Raw genomic sequence first — 15,199 nt, 5'->3', positions numbered from 1 at the left:
TCTCAGTTTTATTTACTAGTGTCAGATTCCAATTCTGGCATTGGTGGGTTGCATTTGACAAGTGTCGTTGGGACGGCCTGAATAGTTTATTTCTGGGTGTCCACTGGGTCCGTGATCCGCGATGGTCCCCAAACCCAGTGAGATCTATGCTCTCTTGAATTTTTATAATTTTCCGACCTTCTCGTGTCGCGGTATAGCCCGCACGGGCTGTCGCTAAGTGTAAACGGTCATCTGGCTTGGAGGCCCGCACCAGGTTCTATCAAGGCTCGTCTGGTTTATTCAATTGGGTTAATCTTAGTCTAATTTATTTGTGATACCTCACTATGAGTGGCTTAAATGAACGGTCCTGTGATAAATCCTACGTGGACGCCCCAGGACACTGTTCTGGTTGGGTGGGACGTTACACTACACCTGATGTTCAAGTGATTGGGCAGATTCATTGGCTTTCTACGGCTGATTAATCGGACTAGTGCGGTTCTTTACTGGTACACCCTTGTATAAACTAACATTGAGTGTTAATGGTCATTAAGTGATATTATAAGTTAATTAATAGAAAAAATTTCAAGGATTTTTGAAAATCTAAAACAGTGAAAATCCAGGATGTTACAGTACACTGAAAGAAATCATAGTCATTGATTATTAAAACCTTTTTGTGGGCCACAAATGGTTTTGGATCAAGCTGATATTTGTGTTTTTCCTTCGTTCATGTTGTGTGTCCTTATCAATAGTAGATTGGATGGCAAATAAACATTACAGTGGACAACGAAGTTTTCAATGATCGACATTCAATGACCATTGTTTCTATGGTTTGGTCTACCTGAGAGTTGAATATGCTTCATTTTTTTTTTATACAATTCTCTAAAATAATAAGAGAAAACAGATGGATGGAGTAGATATACAACGCATAGATCAATGTGAGCCCACGGTGAGGATCCTACGGACATCACTCATTCTAGGTCGCAACCAGATTGAGTAGCTAGACTCGTTACTGAAGTGACATCACCAAGTTATGTGGGGCCCACCACGATGTATGTGTTGTATCTACACTGTCCATCCATTTGGAGAGATCATTTTAGGGCATGATCAAAAGAATGATCCACAGCTGGAATGGACCCCACAACAGAAAATAGCGAGGAGAGTAACGTCCACCATTGGAGCCTTCCTAAGGTCTATCGTGATTTTTATTTGAGATCCAGCCTTTTCATAGGTTAACACAGATATTAAAGAAGGGAAAACACACATATCAGCTTGGTCGAAAACTTTTGTGGCCCTTAGAAGCTTTTAATGCTGGGCGTGACTCTCTCCACTGTTTTCTGTGATGGGGTCCACTCGAGTTTTGGATCTGATTCATTCTTTGGATCATGCTTTAAAATGATCTCTCCAAATGGATGGACGGTGTGGATACAGAACATATATCAAGGTGGAACTCACATGACTAGGTGACGTGGCTTCAGGAGGGAGTCTCGCCACTGAACCTCTGTGCTAAATGAAAGCATAGCGCGTTGTAACTCACTAGGCTTCGCTTAGCGTACCGAGTAAACTCTGTAAGGTCCAAAATGATTTAGGTACTTTATCCACTCTGCACATCCATTTAACCAGATAATTTCAGGGCATGAGCCCAAAACGGAAGCATATTGAATGTTCAGATGCGCCACAACACAGTAAAAAGTTGAATTGAACGTTTACTGTTGAAGATTTTTTAGGACCACATAAGTTTTGGATCAACCTTACTTTTGTTTTTCCCTTTATTCATGTCTGTATGATCTTATGAACAGGTTGGATGACAAATAAACATCTCTGTGGGGCCTAGAAAGGTTTCAACGGTGGAAATCATTATCCACACTGTTTCCTGTGGTATGATCCACTTGATCTTTGGATATGCTTAAATTTTCGGATTAACGTCTTAAATTAGATGGAAAAATGGATGGACGGCGTGGATAGACCACATACATTCAAGGTGGGGCCAAATGAGTTTACTCAGTACGTTTAGAGTGTGCTCAGTAACTCAGTACGCAGTCCGATTTGGCGCTGAATCCCCGGATGGAAACCGTCTAACGTCTCCGACTCTCCGTTAAGCTTTTTTAGAAATGTAATTTTTAAATATATTTTAAAAATTAGTGACGTGGCACTTGCAGTGACGTGGACCAATAGTAAAGTGGATTCAGCTCATCACTGTTTCCACGAAACAGAGGATCCGCACTCCGAGTCCAAAAGGCTGCCGACGGTATGGAAAAATCTGAAAAATATGGCTACGTGGATGAATATGTGCCTCAGGCGGTAAAGCAATGCGTTCGATGAGTGGATTGGGTGTTATGGTGTTATCCTTACCATGGGCCCACCTTGATAATTTACTGTATATCCATGCCGTTGATCCGATTTTCCTTTCCATTTTAAGATTTTTTTTTTAAAAAATATATATTCAAATCTCAGGTGGACCATACCAGAAGAAACAATGGTTATTGAATAATCACTATTAAAAACTTTCCTTTGGCCATCATAAATAGATACATAATATTTATTTACCATCCAACATGTTGATAGGTCAACCAAACCTTGACTAAGGGAAAATATAAAGATCAGATTAATCCAAAACTTTTTTGGCTGAGAAAAAGTTTTTAATAATTATTTATCACTTTTATCAGTGATATGGTCCACCAAAGATTTGTATCTGCTTAAATATTTGTATAAGTGGCTAAAATGAAATTAAAAAACAGATAGGTGGCGTGGATATATGTAACACAATCGTCAAGGTAGGCCCCACACGGAAAGGGTAATACCCACAAGCTGTAATACCTAATCTACAGCCACTCTTTCTTAGCCAATCTATCCTTTTCTACATTGGCATCTTTCCTTGACTCCTAAGGCCGTGTTTGAGCGCGTGAGTTACGGCGTATCACATGGATGGAATTACGAACATCTCATGCATTTATATGACGCGCAGGGTTCTATCAGCTGATTGTGGTGTAAATCTGTATCACATGCGCTGCCAGGCCCTATTCAGGTTTCGTGGGATTGCAACCATTTCATAGGACTTCAAGAGAGCTTTTGTTTGGCTACCCTATGGATTCAACCGAATATCCCATGCGGACGCCTCTCTAACTTACTTTACCTACCGTATAGCTGATACGAGGGACCAACGGTGAGATTTGTGTTCAATCACTACCGTTTATCCATTTTAGTATATAAAAATATGTGTTCAACAAAACTTGTCGCATTACACAGGATATAGTATCAATTGAACTCCTGTGTGGTTACGGTCTTCAGCAGGCAGGCTGCACTCTAGGCTAAGTAGGAAGAGCACTTCCAGCAGCCAGACCATAAATGGAAGCACCGTCACGCTAGATGTTGCTTACCGTGTATTACACATGCGAAAATGAAGCCATTCTGCACATTAATTGACCACAATATTAGCCTAAAATGTCTTTCTTGAATGCATTTCTTTTTATACATTATTGGGTGGGGCCCACTTTAATGCTTCAGTAATATTTGTTTTCCATCCAAACTGTTGACAGGGTCACATAAACCTACTAGATGAAGGAATAAACAAATATTAGCTTGATCAAAACTTTTGGCGGCCCACACAACAAGTTTTTAACAGTCAATCACCATTTTTGCTACAGTATAGTTCACTGGATATTTGAATCCGCTTCATTTTTGGGATCAAGCCCTGAAATGATATGGGAAAACGGATGGACGGCATGAACATCATTGGGTGGGGCCGGGGCTGCACCTAATTCGCTCCCCATGTTGTGTGGATGATCTGTACTGTTCAAGAGGTAGGTCCCACTATGATTAGACGCCCAGAATCCTATGAACTAAATCCTTTTTTTCAACGGTTAAGATCATGTTTTTCTAACAGGAAGACCGTCCCAACCCAAATGTAAATGGGCATGAAGGAAAGAATAACTTCAGTTTGTGAGGCATGTGTAGTGGCCCTGACTCAATGGGCGAAATCACGTTTTCTGTGAGGCATCCACTCCGTTCGTTAGTTTTGTCGGCTCACATGTTAGGATTTGAGTCTAAAAATGAGGTAGATCCAAAACTCAAGCGGGTCATACCACCGGAAACAGCCGGGATGAAATGCCCACCGTCGAAACAGCCACCATAATGTTTACATCCCATCCGAGCCAGCCACAAGGTGAGTCGATGGAAAACATAAATATCAGCCTAATCCAAAACTTCTGTAACCCCAGGAAGCTTTTCAATTGTCACGCCCCAAACTCGGAAAACGGGCTCACAAAATTCCCGATCGCCGAATCCGGTGCCGACAGCCTCCGTAGCACCCCATTCTCGGCTCCCAGCGCCCATACGCCAGATTCCGATCCTGGGATCCTACAAGGAGGATTTTCAGTATGAATTTTTTTTTGTAATGGAGCATAACTACAAGCATAACCAAGTCACAAAACAACATCACCACATATCCACTAAATCAAAGACTTTAAGTACAATGCGTATGAAAGGGAAATACAATATAGTAAAAGAAACTCCAGAAGCTCGGCTGCACGCTCCAAGCTCAACGCTGCTGCAACCTAACGCCACCTGCACGCATCTATCGTGCATAAGCTTATAGAAAGCTTAGAGGGTGGTGAAAGTGTGTGTAAGGCGAGTGCCAAGTGTATAATATCAGAGTAATGCGGAAATATGCGGTAAGTCCAAGAATGCTATCAGCTATATCAAAGCCATGTGATGCAAGGCATGAATGCTATCGGCCATACTAAGACCATGCGATGCGAGGCCTATGTAGCCAAATGTCATATGCGAGATGCGAAGCAAGCATGTCAGTCCTCATCAAGTACACATATCAGTACAGTTCCTCTCTGGATATCACCGGGGTCTAATACACTCCACACAGACTGCCTCCTCCCTAGCTGCACAGGTGGAAGAGACCACACTATCCGCCTGACCAGTAGTCTGCCAATATCTACCCGGCTCGTCGATAGCGGACTCATTTACGAGCTGGTCAAACTCAGCCTAGCTTATAGCCCCCTCACTCGGGCGGATAAGGCCACACCCCCTTCCAACCGACCACGACACAGTGGGAGACGCGGCCTACTGGTATTCGGCACTCGGGCGCTCATGTATCCACTCGGTCTAGACGTTGGAGCATCTCCTGGTACCAAAAAGGTTCTGGAACTTTCACTCAAGGACATCCCACAGTGCTAGAACCAAGTATTTCCGGTATCCGATACGGCCATCCACGATGTGTCTGTGGAGCCACGGCCCTGATGTCGCTAGGGCGTGCAGTGATCATGACACACAATGCGAGATGCATGAGTCACACTGTACAATCATGCAGCAATCCCGCGCGTACCACGCGATCATGTGGGACACTCCGTCTCATAAGGAGTCCCGTAAATGTCTCAGCCCAACGGCTTATGCTATGATCAAACATTCCTCATCTCAAGCATACATATGATGCGTATGGGCATGAATCATGGAAGTGCACTAAGCATGTTATAAAGTGATGAACTATCAACAAGTATGGGCCTATCAATGGGCCTTAAGGAGAGTTACAATGCGGACATTTAACCAACATTGTACTTACAATGTGGACGTCAAACCAACATTGCTCCCAAGGCATGGCCCGCCATAAAATATTTACGCAAACCATAGGGAATCACACATTGCAATGGATCCTAAGGACATCCCGTTGGGCCTTGACCCATGGGCCTTGGATACATCAAATGGGCCGTATCACATGGGCCTTACATTCATCAAATGGGCCGCATTAATGGGCCCCCACCAACGAGCCTTATGTACATTGCAATGGGCCATATCCCATGGGCCTTTGAGAACATCACAATGGGCCTTGCATATATCAGGATGGGCCTCAACAACAGGCCCCAAATACATCAAGGTGGGCCTCCTCAAATGGGCCTTATAAATATCAAGTGGGCCGCATCAATGGGCTTTATGTACATCAAAGTGGTCCTCAACAACGGCCTTGTGCACATCAAGATGGGCCTCAACAACGGACCATAAATATGGGCCATAAATACATCAAGATGGCCTAATCACATGGGCCTAATGCATGCCAAATGGGCCTCATCATATGGGCCCTAGATATATACCAAGGTGAGCCTCAATGGACGGCTATAAGTAAATCAAGATGTGCCCCAAACATATGCCAAGGTGGGGTCCATTTGAACTACAGATCTATCTTATTTTTAGTCTCAAGCCTTAAAAGGGGCTTTCAAAATGATTGGACATGTATCATGGTGGGGGTCCACATGAAGGCCCACCATTAAGTATATTAAAAATATAATATATATAATATATATAAAATGCAATATACACACACACGCATGCACGCACACACACACATGGAGCAGCTGCAGGGGGCGGTCCCACTGTCCAGGGTGGACAGTGGACGGTGCCCATGAAACACACACATCCCTGTGGGCTCCAACCGTCCACTGCCTATGGACGGTACCAATAAAACACATGCATCATTGTGGGTCCCACGTGGGGCCCAGTATAATGTTTGTTTTCCATCCAACCCGTTGATAAGGTCACCGTGACCTGAATGAAAGGGAAAAAAACAAATTTAAGCTTGATCCAAAACCTCTGTGGGCCCAAGAAAGGTTTCAATGGTAGAGTTCAATTCACACTGTTTCCTATAATGTGGGCCACCTGAGCGTCAGATCGGCCGAATTTTCGGCAGGAGCATACTGCAAGGAGGGGCTCACCCAATGGACGGTTTGGATATTAAACATACATCATGGTGGGGCCCACGGCTGGAGCCGTGGGTCTGCTGCGTCCGTTCGTTCGCCCGCCCGCACGCAGCAGGCGCTGCCTGCGTCTCTGACAGCAGCAGCGTCTACTGCATGTATATATTATATTTTTTTTTTGAAAATGCTAAATGTCATGGTTTTTCACGTATGGGGCCCACATTAGTGGAATCTGACCCTGCCATTGGGTCCCATGGCTTAATACAAGGCAAATGAGCCCAATATTGAATATATTTTGATGGATAAAAATAGTAGTTGATTTTTCAACGGCAACCATCACAATTTCTCATACTATGGCCCACCAGATACTCGGATCAGCTTTATTTTTTGGTCCAACGCCTAAAATGAACTCGAGAATAGAATGAACGGCATGGATTGAACACTTACATCAAGGTGGGGCCTACATGAATGGCACACCCAATAAGCTTTGGAAAAGCTAATATTTGTGTTTTCAATTAACGTCCAGGGACGTCCCTGGACGTTTGGACGTATCAAGTGCATTGGGGTGGGCCCTGCTTAGGCGGGCCATCACATGGTGGGGTGGTGTGGATCACATACACATGCAAGATGGGCCTCACCCACAAATGGATTGGGTCCAAACCATGCTTCATAGTGGGGTCCATTCGGGTGGGCCATATGGCCATTCTATGATACATAAACTACATACATAACAAGAGAGGGAGAGAGAGAAAAGAGAGTGGGACACGTGTGATGGAGGGACCCCGACACTATGGGCCCTCCCTTTCAAACATCCAATTGTACATCAAGTGGGTCCCATTGCATGTGGGCCCATTAAATTGAAAATCAACGGTGGAGATCCTTTCTCCACCAAAATAGACGGTCTAGATGACCCTATGCATGCACGGAAGATAAACATCATGATGGGGTCCATGGAGAATGGCCCCATCATGGAATGATCATGAGCATCAAGGTGGGCCATTGGCCACACCTAGTGGTCCAAAGTGAGATCCATGCCATTGATTCGGTAGGCCTCACTCTGTCCATCACAAAGCATGAAAAATCTAGTCTAATAAGCACCCACCGGTCGATCTTCTCGGTCCGTTGGAATGCCCGCCTCCTTGAGCTTCACTTTAACGGTGGAAGATGAAAAATGAAAGGCTAGGATGGAAGGTTTGGGATGGGAAAGTGGGCCACACACATGCACTCTCTCACATAGACAAGCTTGGACGTGAGCTCACTTGTTGCTTGGGATAGAGTTGAGAAATGAGAGAGAGAGAGAGAGGGAGAGATGGGATGTAAAGAGAGAGAGTGATGGGTGTGAGTGATGGGTGAGGTGATGTGTACTTGACTAGCATGGGTGTGTAAGAGAGAGGGTGAGAATGGGTTGACTTTGGAGAGAGAAAGCATGGGTTGCTTGCACTTGACATGAGGTGATGGATGGGATTGATTGATGGGATTGATTTGACACATTGTAGAGATTCTCTTGGGATTGCAAACGCGCGGCGTTTTCTTCGAAATAAACGCTGGCTCACATCTTACTGCCAGGGTAACGGATCGGTGCGAGAGACGCGACGACGGTGCGGTCGCAATGGTACAAGTCTCGAATTAAACCGACTCAAATCTACAACATACGACTTAGGGTCGATCGCAACGTCGATTATACATCACAGGTTGCCGAAATTCGACAGGAAGGATCGCGGGACTCGATGGAATAGAACGGACTAGGATACGGGTCTTACATCAATGGTGTACATTTCATCTCCATTTTTTTTCCTTGTGGTGTGACCTACTTAAAATTTGAAACTTTCCCTTGTGAGTTATGTCTGACATGATGTGACAAAGCTGATGGATGGAGTAGATATGACACAAATATCACTGTAGGCCCCAAAGAGCTTAGGGTCGGGATGGAGTGTATATGGCCCAGATATCACGGTGGTCGTGTCTGGATCACTGAAAATTGCATCCCTTTCTTATGAATAACGGTACTCCACTTGATGATTTGAGGTAGGCCATTCCTCATTCAAGCTGGGGCCCAGGACCTAGACCCACATTGCTGGGCCACCCAGTCGGGCTGGGCCATTGGCACGACCCTTCCATGGTCTTGCACTGATCCAATGGCCCAGCTAACTAACCCAGATTCCATTCAGTAGTCCGAGGACTACCTTCCTAGATCCTTCGCTTTTCCTTTGTTGCAAAAACCAGGCAGGTGCGGGCGTGGATGGGGTACTTCCCTGCAGGTTCCAAGATAGGGACAGGCTAGGGCTTTGAGAGTCACTGTGATGTATGGATTATATCCACACCGTACATACATTTTTCCATTCATTTTAGTTTGGGTTGACAAAAACGAGGCAGATCCAAGGTTTAGGTGGGCCACACCACAGCATGAAGAGGTGTTAATGACACCTACCGTTGAAAACCTTCCTAGGGCCCACCATGATATTTATTTTTCATCCAATCTGTTCATAAGGTAATAGAGACCTGGATGAAGGTAAAACATAATTATAAGCTTGATCCTAAACTTCTGTGGCCCCAAGAAGTTTTTAACGATAAGCATTTAATCCCCATTTCGTGGTCCACTTGAGCATTGAATCTACCTGCCCCCAGCCTAAAATGACATGGCGAAATGCATGGACGGTGTAGATAAATCAATACCTCACAGTGGCTCTCAGAGCTCTAGCATGTCCCTATCTTGGGATGGCATGGGAAGTACCCAATCCGCGTCCAAAGATCGATGGCTTAGATCCCTAAGAAAGGCAGCATTAATTTAGCTCCCTTCATTATAGACTGTCTATGGCGAGGCCCACGGTTTGTGTGGTTGAGATCAATGACAGTGGCCCCATGGTTTAATAATCTGTTTGGCTGTTAACATTTTTTTCAACCACAATTTTTGGTTTTTCAATCATGCCAGTGGATCCCACGTTTAGTTGATCCATACCATTGGTATCTTGTGAATCAGCTTGGATGGAGATATATATAAACAAAATTTCAAATATTGAATTATTTCAGAGAACATTTATTAAGTTGAATGTGGACGGTTTGTGTTTTTCTTTTCTAAACAATTTAACATTGGTCCAAAATTTGAATGGTTCGGATTGTTATATCGACATTATGTTTTATTATCAATCTAAAAAAATGGGACTACATCAGATTAATGGTCTGGATTAGAAATCTACGCTATACTGTCTAAAGATGCGACGTATCATATATTTCTTTTTTGAAAAAAGCGAGGCGTTTGACTTACATGCGCCAGAGGAGTGACTTCTATCGTTGGAATGGGGGGCTTGGGCAAGACCACCCTTGAAACAGTGGGAATAATAATTTCCACCGTTGAAATCTTCCCATTGCCTACAGTGATATTTATTTGTCATCCAACCTGTTCATAAGATCACAAAGACATCGATGAAAGGAAAATACAAATATCAGCTTAATCCAAAACTTATGTGGCCCATAAAAAATGATTAACAATAGAAGTTCAATTCAAAATTTCATGTGGTATGGTTCATTTGAACATTGGATATGTTTATATTTTTTGGCTCAAGCCATGAAATTATTTGTTAAGTTTGCCCCGCTGAATTTTATGTTTGCCCCACTCATATTTCAGTTTGCCTTGCTGAATTTCATGTTTGCCTCGCTCATATTGAGTGGGGCAAACTATAAATTACATAGGGCAAATATGAAATTCAATGGGGGAAACTAGAAATTGAGCGGGCCAAACATGAAATTCAGCGGGGGAAACTGGAAATTAAGTGGAGCAAATATCAAATTGGAGAGGCAAACTGGAAATTAAGTGGGGCAAACATGAAATTAAGCGGGGCAAGCATGAAAATGAGTAAGTTCAATGCTCATCGATCAAGTTTAATGCACATGGAACTCAATGCTTGAGATTAACTTGCTCATTTTCATGCTTGACCGCTCATTTTCATGCTTGCCCTGCTCATTTTTCATGTTTGCCCCGCTCATTTTCTAGTTTGCCCCCCGCTCATTTTTATGTTTCCCCCACTGATTTTCTAGTTTTCCCCGCTGATTTTCATGTTTCCTCCACTGATTTTCTAGTTTGCCCTGATCATATTTCAGTTTGCCCCGCTGTTTTTCTAGTTTACCCCGCTCATACTTCAGTTTGCCCCGCTGTTTTTTTAATTTGCCCCGCTCATATTTCAGTTTGCCCCACTCATACTTCAGCTTACCCCGCTCATATTTCAGTTTGTCCCGCTGTTTTTCTAGTTTGCCCGGCTCATATTTCAGTTTGCCATGCTGTTTTTCTAGTTTTTCCTGCTCATATTTCAGTTTGTCCCGCTGATTTTCTAGTTTCCCCTGCTTATTTTCATGCTTGCCCCGCTTATTTTTATGCTTGCCCTGCTGATTTTCATGTTTGCCCCGCTCATTTTCATGCTTGCCCCGCTAATTTTCATGGGTGATATCGTCATATATAAACCACATAGTTTCCTTGTTTGGATGAAACTTTTGTTTTGAAATTTTTTGGGTCATAATCTTTTTTTTTACTCCCAATTGAAATAGGGTTTGAGAACACAAAAAATGACGTGTTCACAGCTTTTACTCGTAACCTTCATATGGTTGACTCTACTTGATAATCTCATAATCACTTTTATGACAAACTACATAAATAATTGTGTTCTTTAATTTTCTGCATTACTTTCGCATTTTCAATCAATTGTATGATTGTGAGTTCATAATGGTTTCTTACCTATTCAAATAAACATGAAAATCAAATCCAACAGTAAAACTTAGAGATGAATGATATGATCGTTGACTAGATAATATGAATAGTACTCTCGGGTCTTGAGTTTATTCAACTGTGACACATGGTTTGGTGATCCAGGCCAGTCATCTAATGGGTCGCACCATGAACCAAAATTTTTCCAAAATTTTCCCTGTAAGTAAATCATTCTAGTTTAGGATTCTTACTCTTGCTTGGGTGGTAGACTCTCAGAAGTTTCAACACCCGGTCAAGCATTCGAGTATCCATACGTGGTCAAATTCCACTAGTGTGAGTGCATGGGGGTGTGTGTGCGCGTGTGCAAAAAAAAAGAAGAAAAAAAAACATTCTAATTTAAGAGATATGCTTGTTAAATAAATAGACAAAGAAATGAATTAAAAGATAGAAAAATATTTTTATATACTTATATATACATATTTACATAATTATGTATTAGAGAAAAATGTAAGAGAGAAAAAGTTCTCTCTGTAAAAAAAAATAATATAATAAAATAAAATAATCTGCCAGACAACCGCGGCACTGCCATCGAACCGGTGGTAATGTCGTGGCTGTCTGTGCTTTTTTTTATTGTTAGGTTGCTTTCGTGGTTCCCGTCATGAGGTATGTGTTATATCCAAACCGTCCATCTATTTGTTGAACTCATATTAAGGCTTGAGACAAAAAATAAGATAGATCTAACTATCAAGTGGACCACATTGTAAAAGGCAGTGGGGAATTGAGCGTCTACCATTGAAACCCTTTCAGGGGTTACAGAAGTTTTGGATCATTATGAAATTTGTTTTTCCTCTTCATCCATCCAGGTCTTTGTGACCCTATGAATGAACTTAGAAGGGGAGGATTTCTCACAAACATCACAGTGGGCCTCACCTGAGTTCCCATCGTCGGACCGTCCGTCAATGCTCGTCTCTGCACGCCAGCATGAGGAAGGCAGGGGTATTTTCGTCCTCAAATTCGGTGTCCGTAGGAGGAGGTCTAAGTGCGTATGTTAAGTTTGTATTGTTCCGTAAAAACCACTGGACAAAAGGTGGGGTCCACAGTCGTAAATTTCTCATATCAGCCTAATCCAAAACTTCTGTAACCCCAGGAAGCTTTCAATGGTGTACATTTCATCACCATTTTTTTTTCCTTGTGGTGTGACCCACTTAAAATTTAAAATTTTCTATTTTGGAATACGTCTGACATGATGTGACAAAGCTGGTGGATGGAGTAGATATGACACAGATATCAGGGTAGGCCCCAAAGAGCTTAGGGTCAGGATGGAGTGTATATGGCCCAGGCATCACGGTGGTCACACAGAGCTTAGTGTCTGGATCGCTGAAAATTGCATCCCTTTCTTATGAATAACGGTACTTCACTTGATGATTTGAGGTAGGCCATTCCTCATTCAAGTTGGGGCCCACGACCTAGACCCACATTGCTGGGCCACCCAGTTGGGTTGGGCCCATTGGCACGACCCTTCCATGGTCTTGCGTTGATCCAATGGCCCAGCTAACTGACCCAGATTCCATTCAGTAGTCCGACGACTACCCTCCTGTATCCTTGGCTTTTCCTTTGTTGCAAAAACAAGGCAGTTGCGGGCGTCGATTGGGTACTTCCTGCAGTTCCGAGACAGGGACAGGCTAGGGCTTTGAGAGTCACTGTGATGTATGGATTATATCCACACCGTATATACATTTTTCCATGTCATTTTAGTTTGGGTCTACAAAAACGAGGCAGATACAAGGTTTAGGTGGGCCACACCACAGCACAAAGAGGTGTTAATGACACCTACCGTTGAAAACCTTCCTAGGGCCCACCATGATATTTATTTTTCATCCAATCTATTCATAAGGTAATAGAGACCTGGATGAAGGTAAAACACAATTATAAGCTTGATCCTAAACTTCTGTGGCCCCAAGAAGTTTTCAACGATAAGCATTTAATCCCCATTTCGTGGTCCACTTGAGCATTGAATCTACCTGCCTCCAGCCTAAAATGACATGGCAAAATGCATGGACGGTGTAGATAAATCAATACATCACAGTGGCTCTCAGAGCTCTAGCATGTCCCTATCTCGGGACAGCAGGGGAAGTACCCAATCCGCTCCGCGTCTAAAGATCAATGGCTTAGATCCCTAAGAAAGACTGCATTAATTTAGCTTCCTTCATTATAGACCGTCTATGGCGAGGCCCATGGTTTGTGTGGTTGAGATCAATGACAGTGGCCCCATGGTTTAATAATCTGTTTGGCTGTCAGCATTTTTTTCAACCACAATTTTTGGTTTTTCAATCCTGACCAGTGGATCCCACGTTTAGTTGATCCATACCATTGGTATCTTGTGAATCAGCTTGGATGGAGATATATATAAACAAAATTTCAAATATTGAATTATTTCAGAGAACATTTATTAAGTTGAATGTGGACGGTTCGTGTTTTTCTTTTCTAAACAGTTTAACATTTGGCCAAATTTTGAATGGTTCGGATTGTTATATTGAGATTATGTTTATTATCAATCTAAAAAAATGGGACTGCATCAGATTAATGGTCTGGTTTGAAAATCTACGGTTTACTTATTATAAAAACAGCGTGTGTATATTGTTTATATATGCGACGTATTACATATTTCTTTTTGGAAAAGAGCGGGGGCTTTTGACTAACATGCGACGGAGGAGTGATTTCTATCGTTGGAATGGGGGGCTTTGGCAAGACTGCCATTGTTATATAAAAACAGCGCACATATTATATATTTATTTTTTGAAAAGCGCGAGGGTTCATGCGACAGAGGAGTGATTTCTATAGCTGGAATGGGAGGCTTGGGCAAGACCACCATTGTTATATAAGAACAGCGCGCGTATTATATATTTCTTTTTTGAAAAGAGTGAGGGCTTTTGACTAACATGCGACAGAGGAGTGATTTCTATCGTTGGAATGGGGGGCTTGGGTAAGACCGCCATTGTTATATAAAAACAGCGCGTGTACTATATATTTTTTTTTTGAAAAGAGCGTGGGCTTTTGACTAACATGCGACAGAGGAGTGATTTCTATCGATGGAATGGGGGGCTTGGGCAAGACCGCCCTTGAAACATTGGGAATAATAATTTCTACTGTTGAAACCTTCCCATTGCCTACAGTGATGTTTATTTGTCATCCAACCTATTCATAAGATCTTAAAGACATGGATGAAAAGAAAACACAAATATCAGCTTCATCCAAAACTTCCGTGGCCTACAAGATTTTTTCAATGGTAGACGTTCAATTCATATGGTTTCCTTTGGTGTGATACACTTGAGCTTTTTAAATACTTTGCTTTTGAGCTCATACAATAAAATTATCTATTAACATGGATGGACGGAGCAGATAAAATACTTAAACCATGGTGGGACCCACAGATTTAACTCCGTGCGCAATCAATTTCCTCTCTCGACAAGCACATCGATGGTGGGCTCATCAGTGTGAATGCATGAAGTTGATTTTTGAATTTTGAGCGGCCTGTGAGTCCCGAGATTCCATGTGTCGGATAGCTATGGAAAAAAGTAGCTTTGGATGCCTCTTTTATCCGGGACGGATTGGCTACTCCCCCTGACACCAGCCATTGGCTGGTGGTCGGTGCTCTGTGGGGCCCACCATGATGTATGTGTGTCATCCATGCAGTCCATCTATTTTTATATATCATTTTATGATATCATTAAAAAACCGAAATATATATCAATCTCAAGTGGGTCACATTATAGGAAACAGTGTTGAATGAATTTTGACCATTAAAAATGTTTTGGGGGCCATAAAAGTTTTGGAT

Source organism: Magnolia sinica, chromosome 7, assembly GCF_029962835.1.
Source record: "Magnolia sinica isolate HGM2019 chromosome 7, MsV1, whole genome shotgun sequence".
NCBI classification, from domain to species: Eukaryota; Viridiplantae; Streptophyta; class Magnoliopsida; order Magnoliales; family Magnoliaceae; genus Magnolia; species Magnolia sinica.
The sequence above is the reverse complement of the archived record's forward strand: the minus strand, read 5'-3'. Positions refer to the sequence as shown.